Below are 15,030 nucleotides of genomic sequence, written 5' to 3' on the forward strand. Positions count from 1 at the left end.
CTCTGTCTGTTCATAGGGCTGTTGTAGGTGTTAAGCCCCAATATACAATATGCACTCTTCAGGTGTTTGTCACTATGGTTTTTATTAATTTTAAGACTTTCACTCATGAATATTCTTAGATACTTCTTTAGGAAATAGGACTCTGAAACTGTCTGCCTGGATACTGTTTTTTTTTAAAAAAAAAAAAAAAAACCCTTGCCAACATATATGTAAGTATCCAAAAAGTGTAAGCATTTAAGCAAAACTATACTTTTGCCAAGATTGATGAATATTGATTCAGGCAGGAGTGAGGTCTGATTAAAGCATCTCTCTGATCAGTCATTTGATTACTGGGCTTGCATAAAAATGCATGTTTTCTTAGCAAGACAGGGGGAGAAATCAGGAAAACATAGATGTGTCAGTAAATGCTGTATTCTCTAAAGAGGAGGTGAATAAAGCACAGGTTTTGGAGTCAGACCGTCTCAAGTTCAAGCCCCAGCTCTGCCACTGATGAACTGTGGGAGCTTGGATGAGTCAGCTGAGATCTCTGAGCTTCCTTGTCCTCATTGGTAAAATGGGACTAAAACTACTAGTGTTGTTCTGAGAATTAAATAAGATAATGCATCTAAAGCACCTAGCATTTGTCTAAAGGAATAATAGTTACTATCATCAGTAGTATTATACAACTTGTCTCTGTCAATATGGAGTAAATTAAGCAGAATTTAGAGCTTTGGGGAAAAATATTCCAAAACAAACAGTATCTTGGAGAAACAATGGCAAAGACCAGGAAGAGGGTATGCCGTTGTTAAGACCTGTCAGCCAATTAGTTTAGAGTCATCCATTCTTGAGCATTTATTGAGCATCTACTACATGCTAGGTACTTTCTCAAATATTGGGGATGTAGCAATGAAGAACAGGCAACAATTACTGCTGTTGTAAATCTTACACTTTAGTGGAGGAAGAACAACAATAAAAACTTGACTTCAAAGTAAAGCAAGTGGCATGCCAGATGGTGATAAGTACTATGCTGAAAAATAAAGCAAAGAGTGGGGAATGTGTATGCTGGAGTTTGGAGGAGGGTTTATTATTTTCAACAGGATGGTTAGTGCCAGAAAGCTCCCTGCGGAGGTGATTTGGGATTTGTACCCATTCACAGAATATCCTGAATGGGAACCAAAGTGGTACCTGCAGCTCAGGGCAGAAATTAGAAGCCAGAAGGTGGATTTGGGTGACACTCCAGGCAACTTCCTTATAAGCCGCTCAGCTGCTCTTTCCCATTACAGTCTTCTTGTGTACTGGAGGTCAGTTCCTTTAGAACAGGGCACTGTCATGCACAAGTAATAAATGCCACCCACACATGTCAGACTTGGAGAGGTCCCTGCTTTCACCTGGAGCCCACTTGGAGAGGGAGTGTTTGGTAACTGAGGTAAGGCTGCATTGCAAGGGAGCTGCCAGGCACCCCAAGTCACCATTCTCTTGTTCCACAAAGTCCTGGGGAAGCAAGAAGTAGTATTCAGTGATGTATCCTCACAATAGGAATGAGAGAGTAACAAGGCTCATCTCTGGTGTGAATTTCATGGTGGGACTTTTCCCCCCAGTGGAGCTCACCCTTTCTGGATGAAGATAAGGCAAATGGTAATACCAAGGAAGTGGCACTGTGGCCCCTTGCCTTTTGGGTTCGCATGCAGAAGTGACTTCATCCAGTGAAAAAACGTCTTCATTCAAAACTGCTTTTTCTGCTCAAGCTATTAAGAGATAAACTGTTCCTTCAAGCTGTGATCTCAAAGGGGTTAAAAATCTTAGCAGAAATCTCTTCTGAAATGGGTTAAATTTGGGCCACCAACAGGCCACACATTTCTTTTCTGTCTTTATTATGTGGAATCATCACTTATGATCTCCTACTAGCTGCCAAATATAAACTGACACAGACGTCAACTAGGAATTCCTTTAACTACAAGTAGCAGAATACTGAGTTGCCAGTGGTTTGAACAATAAATTCATTTAATTATGTGACTGTAACTGTCCAGACTGGTGTGGGGCACAGTAATGTTATCAAGAACCCTGACTCTTATATATCTCTGCCCTGCCATCTTTAACCTGTTGGGTTTCTCAGTTCTTATGCTTTTTGCCTCTTACTCACTATGCCAATCAGCATTCATGGGAGGAAGAAGGAAAATGGGCAGCCCCAGCATCATCTGTCCTTTTGATCAGGAAAGCAAACGTTCACCTACAAGTACCCCCAAGCAGACTTCTCCGTATGTCTCATTGGCCAGAACTGGGGCCTCACAGTCATTGCTAGCTGTGAAGCAGGCTAAACTTTGATTTAAAGTAGTGGGCTACAAACCTGGGTGAGCATGGGAATCAGCTGGAAGATTTGTTAGAGCACAGGTTGTTGGGCCTTGCCCCAGACATTCCGATTTAGTGGGTCTGGGGCAGGGCCGGGAATCTGCATTTCTAGCAAATTCCCAGGTGATGCTTCTGCTGCTGTTCCAGGGACCTACTTTGAGAACCACTGGTTTAAAGGAAGTCTTTTATATTTTAACTGACACTCTCCTAGGCAGACACTACTTTGCTTTTCTCTGCATTTTTGGAGGACACTTACTTGTATTTTCTGCCTTTCACTGCATACATCATTGCCACGTCTACTTTCCTAATTCTGTCCCTGATCATACTGTGTCTTTACTCAAAAACTATTAGGAGTTGCTTAGTATTCTCTGGAAACTGAGGCTTTTCATGATTTAATACCAATGTGCATATGTTTCCAACTATTCAGTGTTAATAATCTATGCGTCATTTACATGTAGCCCTGAAAATATGACCTTGTGATGACTCAGTTGTATCAGACCAACCATCTTTCTGCTAATAATTATAAAAGCTGGTTAAAATATAAAAAACCACTGTGTGAAAACATCACAAAGTAGCCAACACAGTCAGGACTTCAGAGGTCAAAATCTAAGGGAAAAAAAGGGAAATGCATAGATAAATTCTTCCAAGTATTTAAGGAATAAAGATCCCTAATGTTATACAAACTCTTCCAGAGAGTACAAAAAGAGGAAGGGATTCATAACATAGTTTATGAAACCTGCATAACTTTGATATCAAGCCTAATAAGGACATTATAAGAGAGGAAAATTATTGTCAATATCTCTCATGAACATAGGTGAAAAATACTAAGTGAAATAATAACAAATTGAACCCATTAATATTACCCATTAAAGGGTAATACTCCACAACCAAGCTGGAATCCATGAATGCAAATATCTTAACATCTACCAACTTTACCCTTTAAGCCTCATTTCTGCATCTAATAATGGTTTTATTTATTTTATAAGTAAGACTGTTGTGAGGCTTGAGATAATACATTGAAACAGCCTAATGCATTCCTCAACACATAGGAAGTGTTCAATAAGATTGACTAATAATGTCATTTTATTATTTCACATAAACGAGGTTCTACTATATAATATTGTGCTGGAAGATTATGTAGGCTAACATTCAAAAGCAATCACGGCATTGTCCCAGCTACCTTTTCCAATAGTTTCTTCAACTTTCCTTTGTGTAGTTTACACAAATTTTCCTTGAACATGCACTTTTTAAAAAATTGTCTCTCTTTTTTTTTTTAATTGAAAGTCCCTGTCTGGTTCTGCTTACATGAGTGGCTATGACTAGGGGAACAGGGAGAGGAATTAGCCAGCATGGGGAGGAGTCATCTCACAACATTCTATTTGTATGCAGAACCAAACAGACAAGCACAGAGTCACTATTGTGCTCAGAAGTTGGAAGCATGGGAAGGGGGAAACAGGTGGGGAGTGAGGGTGTTATTAAAAAAGCACAGCCCCTTCCTCAAACTGGGATGACTGGGGGAAACTGATCTGCGCCAACCCAAGAGGAATCAAGACCTAAAGTGGTTTGAGAAGGTCAGAACTGTCAGAGATCAAGGGAGGAGGAAACTCTGGTGGGTACAGGAGTTGTTCAGCAGACTCAAGGGCCCAGAAGATAAACACCAGCTCCCTCTTCGTGCTCTCCTTGGTCTCCTGAGCTGCATCATAGAAAGCATAGTGACAGTCCTTGTCTGGTTCCATCTTGAAAAGGTGGCATGGGGTCACTGACAGTCTGGCCCACATCACCCACCAGGATCTTGCCCCCCTCCAGGATGATGATCTTCCTGTCCTCACTCAAAGAGAAGAGCACCTCCTTCTTGTGCATCTCCATCTCCTCTGGCATCAAAGACTTGCACCCCTTTATGTCATTAATCACCTTGTGATGCCATCAGAGGCAACCACCCTGGAAGCCTTGTTTTTGGAAGTGAAAAGATGATAAGAAGAGCCAAGGAAGAGGAGAGCTGCTGCAGCTGCTGCTACAATCTGACTACTGCACTGTTTTTGCTTGTTTTTGTTTTTCACATAAGAGTATCTTACCAAGCTGTGAACACTTTCATCAAAAAGAAGGACCACTTTTTTATTTATAAGAGAACAGCCCAGTGACTGGATCAAGGTACAAATGCAATAGATATTTGTTAAATAGGTAAATTAATACTCTTTTTGGGGCCTGGAATACCACCCAATGCCATCCTTTTCCTGTTAGCCCCTTCCTGATTCCCTAAAACAAGATAAGGGCTTTCTCTTTGAACCATCCTAGGATTTCCCTTCCATTTCTGTCATGGCACTTGTCACATTTCACTTATTTTCTATTACTTAGGTAATTCTCTAACTTATACTCAGAATGGGCAGCAGGCTATAGAACAGTGATCACAACTACCTTCAAATAACAATATTTTACTCATACACAACATAAGAAACAGTATGCTTTCATTCTTCCCTATCTTTTGTCATTATTGTCATGCATTTTACTTTCATTTATGTTGTAAAACCTACTGTTTATTTTGTTTTAAACATTTTAAACAGTTAAGAAGTAAAATTAAATTTTAAATAAATTAAGGAATGAAAAGTATTTTCTATTTAAATACATAGTTATCATTTTTGTGCTCCTTATTACTTTTAGATCCAAGTTTCCTTCCAGTAACATCATCTATCAGCCTGTAAAACTTCCTCTAACATTTATTTTAGTGCCATTCTGCTGGTGATAAATACTCTCTCTCTCTCTTTTTGGTTTGCAAATGTCTGTATCTTACCTTTATTTTTAAAGGATATTTTTTGCTGAATATAGAATTTGACATTGACTGTTTTCCTCAGCACTTTAAAGATAGTGTTCCATTATTTTCTGTTTTGCATAATTTCTAATGAAAATCTATAGTTTTCCTACCCTTGTTCTCCACTAAGTAATGTATCAGGTTTTTTTCTGGTTGCATTTAATATTCTCTATCACTAGTCTTCAGCCATTTGATCATGAGGTACCTTGGTATAACTTTCATTATAGTTATCCTGCTTGGAGATTATTGAGCTTCTTGCATCTGTGGATTTATTATTTTTTAAATCAAATGTGAAAAACTTTCAGCCATTATATCTTCTTATATTTCCCCTCAATATCTATCTTTTCTCCTCCTGAGTACATGTATGTTAAGGACCTGATACCGACCGAAAGGTTACTGAGTCTCTGCTCAGTGTTTAAGCCTTTTTTCCCCTATGTGCTTCTGTTCAGACAGTTTCTGTTATATCTACAAATGCACTCACTGGTCTTTTCTTCTGTAATCTCACTGTTTTCATTGCAGGTATTGTCTTTTTCTGGTCAAAATCTTCTTTTTGTCCTGTTTTATAGTTTCCTTTTCTCTACTGAGATTCTCTATTTGTTCCTTCCCTTATTACATCCATGTTTTCTTTCAAATTCCTGAACATGTTTAAAATACCTGTTTTAAAGTCCTTGTTTGCTAGTTCCATTATCTGTCATTTGGGTCTGTTTCTATTAACTGATTTTTCTCTTGATAATGAATCACACATTCCTGCTTCTTCACAAGTCTAGTAATTTTTTGTTTTATGGCAGACATTATGAATGCTACATTGTTGAGTATCTGCATTTTGTTTTCTTAGTAATAGTCTGTGTCTTGTCTCATAGGCAGTAATTTATTTAGAGAGTAGCTTTTTCAAGGCTTGTTTTTAAACTTTGTTAAGGTGAGTCGAGCACTAGCATAGCCTTTAGCTTAGGACACATTAGCCCTCCTCCTAACGCCTGGTTTTGCTGAGACTTCTACTGAGTGCTGGAGGTTTTCAATACATTTATTCACTCTAGCTCTTTGGAACTCACATGTCTACCATTCCTGTGAAAGCTCCAGTAGTGGCTTGGGTCACTGTTTTCCATTAGTTGTATTTTCTTCTTAGTTTCTTGCCTTGTCTCATGGAGTCTCACTCTGTATATGCACAGTTTATTATTTGACTAAAGACTCAGGGGCATGGCTATATAGTTTTTGGACCTTTTTCTCTGCACAGCTCCTCTCTCTTTGATACCCTGACCTGCAAATTCTTGCTGCCTCAGTAGCCCCAAATTCTGAGCTCTCTCTGCTGAGTCAATGAGATTACTGCATTCTATTTGGGGCTTCTCTTCTCAAAGTCAGTATGGAAAATACCTCTAGGCAAAAATTCAAAGTGATGAAGGAGATTGCTTCACATTTTTTTTCCCTTGAAGATCAGAGTCCTGTGCTGTCTATTATTTAACATCTGAAAAGAGTTATTTTTATTATTTTGTTCAGTATTCTAGTTGTTTATGGTAGAGAGCTAATCCAGCACAAGTCACTCAATCACTGCCAGAAATAGAGGTTATGGCATGCATTTTTAAAAGGCCATTCTGGCTGCTATGTGAAGAATGGGAAAAAATATATATATGAAAAGAGAAAATGAGTTGACCAGGTAAGACACTGCTGCAGCAATCCAGTTAAGAGATGGCGAAGGTGTAGGCTATAGAAATTGAATTTTAACAGAGGGTTTATGAAATGGAGACTTGGTCATAAACATTCTTACTCTGATGTAATGGTTGTTTCTTTCACTTTGTATTCACAAACTTGAGCAATTTTTTGAAATTCTAAGAAGAAAATTTGAGAGAAAACACCTATGTTTAGTTTTATTCACATGAATATCATCTGTCTGTACCCACATCAGCTGATTTTCATGTGGACACTCAGAGATAAAATTTTTATTTTCATGAAATCGTTGTACAAATATAGTGAATGACATTTTGAAAACTGATTTCATCAACAACAATTGTAGCTATCTCCTTTTATCTAAAACATCTTAGTATATACTAGTGTATAAGAGAAACATTTATTAATAGTGTGCCAAAAAAGAATTTTAATCTTAATTTGAACTTCATCTAGAGTACACAATCACTAAGTTTATATGTTTTGTTAAATCTACAGTGTGCATGACCCTGTAGTAGGCGTTGTAGGAAGGTATGAATCAAAAGACAAGGGACTGCTTCTGATTTGGAATAATTATAACATAATAAAAAAGACAGGAGAGGCTCATATTAACAAGAAGAAACTATGGTTGTTCTGGTTTATATTCAAGGTTGAAAATCACTGGACTATGCAAAAGGAGAAAGTAACAGAAAGCTGATGACAAGAGTCCCGGAGTCTCTGTCTGAGCAAAAAAAATTTAGTCAAGCATGACATTCCCTGTGAATGGATAAAGCAAGAATCAGTAGGCTCCCTGGGCTTCCAGAGCCTTTAATGGGGCAGTGACTGGTCACATTAAGGTCAAGGCTTTGTATGGGTTGGAGTCCCATCAGGAAAGAGAAACACATTCAAATGGTTTAAGCTTAAGAGGGTTTACAGACATGGGCAGCGGATAAGGAGATTTTAAAGGGTGATATGATATCTAGGGTGATAGTTGGGTCTTGTTACCATCCCTAGACTTGGAGAAGTAAGGGAGAGACCAGTTTCTGTGACAGAGAGGACTCTGCAGAAAGGGCCACCTCTCAGGGCTGTCACCTTCACCTGAGGGAAGCAGCCAGCCAATGGCAACCCTAGGAAGTGAGCAGGGGAAGTGAACACCCTAGTCTCTCTCTCCTCCCTCCCTTCATCCAATATCCTGTCAGTGCGCCCTCTTGGTCAAGCCTACTCAGGAGCCAGAGGGGAAGGGAGCCCATGCATGCAGTCCGTGTGGGTCGAACTCCTAAAGCCCAGTGCAACACGAAGAAGTGTAGACAGTAGACCTGAGAGGCAAGTATAAAATACCCAGCACAAGTCCTTTCCAACAGCCAGAACTAAGAGTCCCCCAAAGTCAGAGATGATGCCACTCCTTCACCCTCCAGGAAGGATCTTGAATACTGAAGGTACTTGAGTGGAGAGAAAGTTGAGTCCACATAGTCTCCAAGCACTGTATGGTAGTCATAACAGAGAGAACACTTAGAAAGCAGCCCGGTGTGTTCTCCCATGTCCCAGCCACCCAGCTCCGGGGAGGCTACACCACAGAAAGAGGCTGGAATTTCAAAAAGCCAGTTGAAAGCAAGAAAAAAATGTCATCAAACGTATTTCAAAAGCTGAGATGTCAAGCACTCTGTAGACTCCCCAGAATCTATAATGGCCAAAGGAAGGCTATTTCTCCATTCCAGGAAAATGCAACAAGAACAGAAATAGCAGGTTAAGTATCTGCAATAACTGGAGAAATAGCAAATGCCTGGAGTGGAAGAAGTCAGTCATGGCCTGTTAGAGTACAGGGGAGACATACCCTATCTTAGACCTACTCTTTTGGTTGCAAGTAATAGAAGCTCAATAAGAATGGATTAATTCAAAAAGGGAGACTTTTTGAATCAAAGGAACACTATAACTCATGGAAACTGAGGGTGAGAACTGCAGCACGGCTTGTGATTAGGGGCAGGAGCACATATGGAATCAAGAAAGTTGCTCTGTCCATTGTCTTCCCCCAGCATGACAAGCTCCAGCTCTCTGCTTCCTCTCTGCACTTGTGCACAGCACTTGTGCAGACAGAATCCTCCACTCTTGTGGGCATATGATGGAATTTAGGAGCCCCAGAAATTTTTGATATACCTGTTGTTATGGGTCAAATTGTGTCAACCCAAAAATATATGTTGAAACCCTAACCCCAAATGTCTCAGATACGAACTTTTTTGGAAATAAGTTTGTTGCAGATGTAATTATTTAAGATGAGGTCATGCTGAAATAGGGTAGACCCTTCATCCATTATAAGAAGAGAAGAGACTCTGACTCCCAGGTCATGTGGTGACACAAGTGGAGAGGGAGTGATGCTCTTACAAGTCAAGGAACGCTAAAGATTGCCAGCAAAAGCCAGAAGCTAAAAGAGGCAAGAAACGAACTTCTTCAGCTTTCAGAGAGAGTAAGACCTTGCTGACATATTGATTTTGAATTTCTGGCTTTTGCAAGTGTGATAGGATAAATCTCTGTTGTTTTAAGCCACTCAGTTTGTAGTCCTTTGTTATGGTAGCCCTGGGAAATGGCTATGCCAATCTGCAGAGTTTTCATCTGAGTCGGGAGTGAAACATCATCGACCCAGTCTGGGTTAGGTCTATAGGCAATGGCAATATTTCTTCAAGGGTAGTTTCCAGAACAGCAGCATCAGCGACACCTGCAGAGTGCCAGAAATGCGAATTCTCAGCCCTATTTTAGTCTTATTGAAACAGAGACTCTGGAGGTGGGACCAAGGAATCTGTTATCAGAAGCCCTCCAGATGACTCCAATGCATCCTCAGGTTTAAGATCCTCTAAGCGATGGTAAGAGGACAGGGTATGTTGGTTTTAGGAGTGTGGGGAGCAGGGTCATAGAGTATAATCATGGCTTCAGTAGTCCATTTCCATGAGTGGGTACAGCCCAGAGAGTTCTCAAAGAAGGAAGTTGGGAAGGGAACAAACCCCAGAAGTTGCCTATTATTCCTCCCTCTTGGATCTTAAGAGAGGCAGCTGAGATTTTAACCATTCCACAATGAAGATGGTATCAGATAGCTAATATTTTGTTACTAGTATTATAAAACCGTTATATTTCAGGGCTGGTCTGCACTAAGACAACATAGATGACAAATAATAAGGTGAGATAATTACAGAAATAGTGCCAAAACCATATAATTGTTGCTCTACTGTACTGATTCTCAACCTTGGCTACATATTGGAATCATCTGAATCACCTGAGAGGCTTTAACAATATGCTGACACCAGGGTCTCATGCAGGAATTCTCAGTCAATTGGTCCAGGGTGCAACTTGAGCATTAGGATTTTTAAAAGCTCCTTGGGTGATTCTAGTGTACAGTTAAGTTTCAAAACTACTAGGTCAAAAATTTACCATCTGTGCTGTGAGCTGTAAGTATTTTTTGTCAGTGGTAGGGATATGATTTGCTCTACACGAGTTTTCCGAGCAGAAGAAATAACAGGGAGGATTTAGCTTAGAACTGCTATACTATTTGCTTTGATAAAGCAGAGCGTGCAGTTGCAACTGTTATAAGAGGTGGGGTTCAGTTAAATTCAATAAACATTCATTGAGTGACAAACACTCTGCTAGGTGATAAGGGTACTGTGCTGAACAAAAGGTTCTGTGTTCAGCTCCCTCTCTGGGGCAGGAATCAGATACACAGTGTGATCTGGAATTTGGTGTCATCTACACATTGATGGTTCTCAGTGCTGGTGCTCAAGAACATTGGTGAGATTGATCAGTTGCTAGTTTGCCACAAGGAATATGTTACAAATCATAACTATAGCATAAAAGTTTGCCAATAATTGACTTTAGATAAATAAATTATGGTGTACTTAAAGCTATGCCAAAAATCGTGTCACTTGCTCACTTAAATTCCAGCACTTGATGAAAATTAGAGGTAGAGTTATGGCTGGAAATTGTTGATAAGACACACAAAAATAATCTACACAATCCTAAATTTACATATGAAAGCATCAATCACATCTCTGTTTGACCAATGTTATCAATAAAGTCAGTTTTTTTCAGCAAAATGGTGGATCAGTTTGTCTTTCAGGCATAACTGTCACGTATGTGAAGGGGATAGCTGACATATATGTGAGTAGCTTTAGGGCCACTAATGTATGTGGAAGGGACTTACCAATTTTAAAAACACTTTGCTATTGCTTTTCTCAAAGAGTGCTATGATGGACTAAGGAAAAGTATGGATGGACAGACTTAAAGCCAGCCATTCCATATGGTCAAGCAGCACCCAAACATTTTATGAAAGCAGAACCTCATCTCTGTGTTCCTAGCAGAGACTGGCACAGAAGGCCCTGCCTTGCACATAGCAGGTGATCAACAAATGGTTAGATATTTGCTGGGTAGTTCAACATCACAGGATTGCCATCATTGTAGTGTATTAGGGCCCTAGTGACTGGAAACAACAGAAACTGTCTTGAACTGGTGCAAGCACAGCTCAGATGTGCTGTTAAACTACTTTCTCTGTCTTTAGCCTCTGCAGTTCTCTCTGTTGGCTTCAAATTCCATCAGTTGCTCTAGGCTTACATTCTACTCCTTTAGCACCCCAGTGGACAAGGCAGTATTGTTGGCTACAGCAGTATCTTGGAAGATTGATTCAGTTTGACCTGGTTCAGGTCATATGCCCAATAGATTACAGTTATTTCATGAGCCAAACCATATAACCCACCCATGAAGTGAGAGTTGGGCTCAGGCAATTTGTCTGAGAGTAAGGGAGAAATAGTTCCTTAGCAGAAGAATCAGGTTGCTATATCTAACTTTACAAGTAGGTATTATATGAAGTAGATATTATTTGAAGAAATGAATGCTCATCGCAAGTGACGAAACCAACTTGGACTCAGTCTGCTTGATTCTGCAGCCTGGTCTCTAGAATGGAGGACCCATGAGGCTCAGGAAACTTAAGCTTTAGGGCCACTCATGGATGTGGAAGGGCCCTATCAATTTAAAAAATACTTTGATGTTACTTTTCTCAAAGAAGGCTATGATAATTATATAAGCTCCAGGTCCTTCCAAAACCTGAATTTGATTCTTGTTTATCTTCTTTCTCCTGCCTAGATGTCCCTCCCTGCCTGCCATACAAGCGTGCTGAAGGAAATACTTTCCCCAAATTCAGATGCTTCAACTAATTCTGAATCGAAACTTTTTCTGGCTTTCCCAGTAAAACATGATTATTCCCTACTCACAGCACCATCTTTGAAGATCTGGGGCACCTGTCACAGGCTCCCTGGTGTTGCTCTAGTTCTTTGTGTTCCTATCTTATCTTTCCTACTAAAATGCAAGTCACTTTCAGGGTGACTTAGTCATTTTCACAGCCTCCATGGCACTAAGTATGTTGCTTACCCGAGTATATGTATCTCAATGCATGCATGTTGGTTGGGTGGAAAAAGGATCAAGGCATGCCAAGAGGTTCCTTGTCAGGTCATCTTGGAATTCCCGGCTTTTTTCTTCATTTTGAGGCAACTCTTTGGTTTTCCAAAACTATGAAATTAGTTATGCAATACCAATCAATGTGGAGGATTTTCTAAGTACAGCCTTTGAAAGATAAAGGTGTGAAATATATTACAAACCAGATATTCTCTTAGCTTTCCAGAGGTCATAAAGCATGTATTAAAGGAGTTGCTAGAAATTCTGTCTTATATAATTTCCCTGTGTTTCTCTCCTCTGGGACACTTTCACCACTTATTTGAATGCTTAAGAGGTGGTTAGGTTGCTGTCAAGCCTTTACTGGTAAATATTTAATCAGTAAAAGCCTTCCTCAAGTCTCTCTAATGGTGTATGTACCCAATAATACAAGAATTCATAGACTTCTCTCAAACGTACCCTAGACTACCTATAGAAAATGCCCAACTCCTCTGCAGAAGCAAAAATGCTATTTTCTACACATAATAACTTGACTATTCTGTTTTGTATTAGATAAATCTCTAAGCTCTGTGGTTTTCTAATTACTTTTAAGTGCAATTCATTTTTTATCCATGGAAAATGTAATACACTCTCATTGTGGAAAACACACAAAAATAGCTAGGGAAAAATATTTTCTTTTGCAGATTTCTGAAATATTTCAACCAAGGTTTTTCAGGCGTTGGTGAGGGATCATTAATTTTCTTCTCATGGTATATCTCTGTGTGTGCCACCACTGAGACCTTAAGATGCTATTTTAGAATTGGAGAGGAGCCATCACTTCTCCAACTGGTATAAACAGCTTTACCAAGCCTTAAGATGAAACAAGCAGGCTAGAGACATAGGTGTGCATATGTCAAGGAAGATGAATCTGAGCTTGGTGGGGCAGGACTGCAGGTGCCTGATTTGTATATAGTCTAATTACATTTCAGTTTCAATGAGCAGAGTATAGTCTGAAAACATCTTATTGTTAGGCTTTTGGAATTTTTGTGATTGTTGTTAGTTTTCTCCCGTAAAAGTTGCTTTTGGGAAACTAAATTCTTCTGATCAAACTCTGAAGGAAAGGGGAGTTTTTATACTGGGTCCAGGTCCAAGGAGGAATCAGGGTGTCTTTTGAGGCCAGGTTGGTGTTTATGAAGCCTGGATTGACTCTTGGGAGGATAGAGAACCGAGTGTGGGTCTTCAAAAGCGATTGTTTCCCACTGAGCATCCCCTTACCTGCTCTGCGCTGGTCTGCAAAGACCTCTGCCATCTCACAGACAGGCCCTCAGAGACCTCTGCCATCACTAATACCACTTGGATACCACCCACATCTCCAGCCTCAACCCTGACAGGAACTAAGCCCAGACTGAAAAGCCATCTTGCTATGGCTGCTTCCTCCAAACTCAGCATGGCGGATCCTCTCTTACTAACACCCTTATTTCTATTAAATGCACCAGCAGTCTCCTAATGTCCTAGTCCATAATGGAAGTCATTTTTAAATTTGTTATTTAAAAATCTATGGAGGCACGCCCAAGATGGCCATATAGGAACAGCTCCAGCCTCCAGCTCCCAGCGTGAGTGACACAGAAGATGGGTGATTTCTGCATTTTCAACTGAGGTGCAGACCAACACCTCACACCTCACACGGCAGGGTACACCCCTGAGACGAAGCTTCCAGAGAAAGAATCAGACAGCAACACTTGCTGTTCAGCAATATTCTATCTTCTGCGGCCTCCACTGCTGATACCCAGGCAAACAGGGTCTGGGGTGGACCTCAAGCAAACTCCAATAAACCTACAGCTGAGGGGCCTGACTGTTAGAAGGAAAACTAACAAACAGAAAGGACACCCACACCAAAACCCCACCAGTACGTCACCATCATCAAAGACCAAAGGCAGATAAAACCACAAAGATGGGGAAAAAGCCATGCAGAAAAGCTGGCAATTCAAAAAATCAGAGCGCATCTCCCCCTCCAAAGGAACGCAGCTCATCGCCAGCAATGGAACAAAGCTGGACGGAGAATGACTTTGACAAGTTGAGTGAAGAAGGCTTCAGTCAATCAAACATCTCAGAGCTAAAAGAGGAACTACATAACCAGCACAAAGAAACCAAAAACCTTGAAAAAAGAATGGATGAATGGATAACGAGAATAATCAATGCAGAGAAGACCTTAAAAGAACTGATAGAGATGAAAACCATAACATGAGAACTATGTGACAAATGCACAAGCTTCAGTAACCAACTCGATCAACTGGAAGAAAGAGTATCAGCGATTGAAGATCAAATGAATGAAATGAAGTGAGAAGAGAAGTGTAAAGAAAAAAGAGTAAAAAGAAATGAACAAAGCCTCCAAGAAATATGGGATTATGTGAAAAGACCAAATCTACATCTGATTGGAGTGCCTGAAAGTGATGGGGAAAATGGAACCAAGTTGGAAAACACTCTGCAGGATATCATCCAGGAGAACTTCCCTAACCTAGTAAGGCAGGCCAACATTCAAATTCAGGAAATACAGAGAACGCCACAAAGATACTCCTCGAGAAGAGCAACTCCAAGACATATAATTGTCAGATTTAACAAAGTTGAAATGAAGGAAAAAATGTTAAGGGCAGCCAGAGAGAAAGATCGGGTTACACACAAAGGGAAGCCCATCAGACTAATAGCAGATCTCTCGGCAGAAACTCTCCAAGCCAGAAGAGAGTGGGGGCCAATATTCAGCATTCTTAAAGAAAAGAATTTTGAACCCAGAATTTCATATCCAGCCAAACTATGTTTCATAAGTGAAGGAGAAATAAAATCCTTTACAGACAAGCAAATGTTTAGGGATT

At 40.1% G+C, this 15,030-nt stretch overlaps 1 pseudogene; it reads right to left on the minus strand.

Annotated features, from left to right (window-relative positions):
* Positions 1 to 205: 205 nt before the first annotated feature.
* Positions 206 to 13,612, minus strand: LOC101010239 (annotated as a pseudogene).
* Positions 13,613 to 15,030: the final 1,418 nt, after the last annotated feature.

The sequence above is a fragment of the Papio anubis genome, chromosome 7, assembly GCF_008728515.1.
Source record: "Papio anubis isolate 15944 chromosome 7, Panubis1.0, whole genome shotgun sequence".
In the NCBI taxonomy this organism is placed as follows: domain Eukaryota; kingdom Metazoa; phylum Chordata; class Mammalia; order Primates; family Cercopithecidae; genus Papio; species Papio anubis.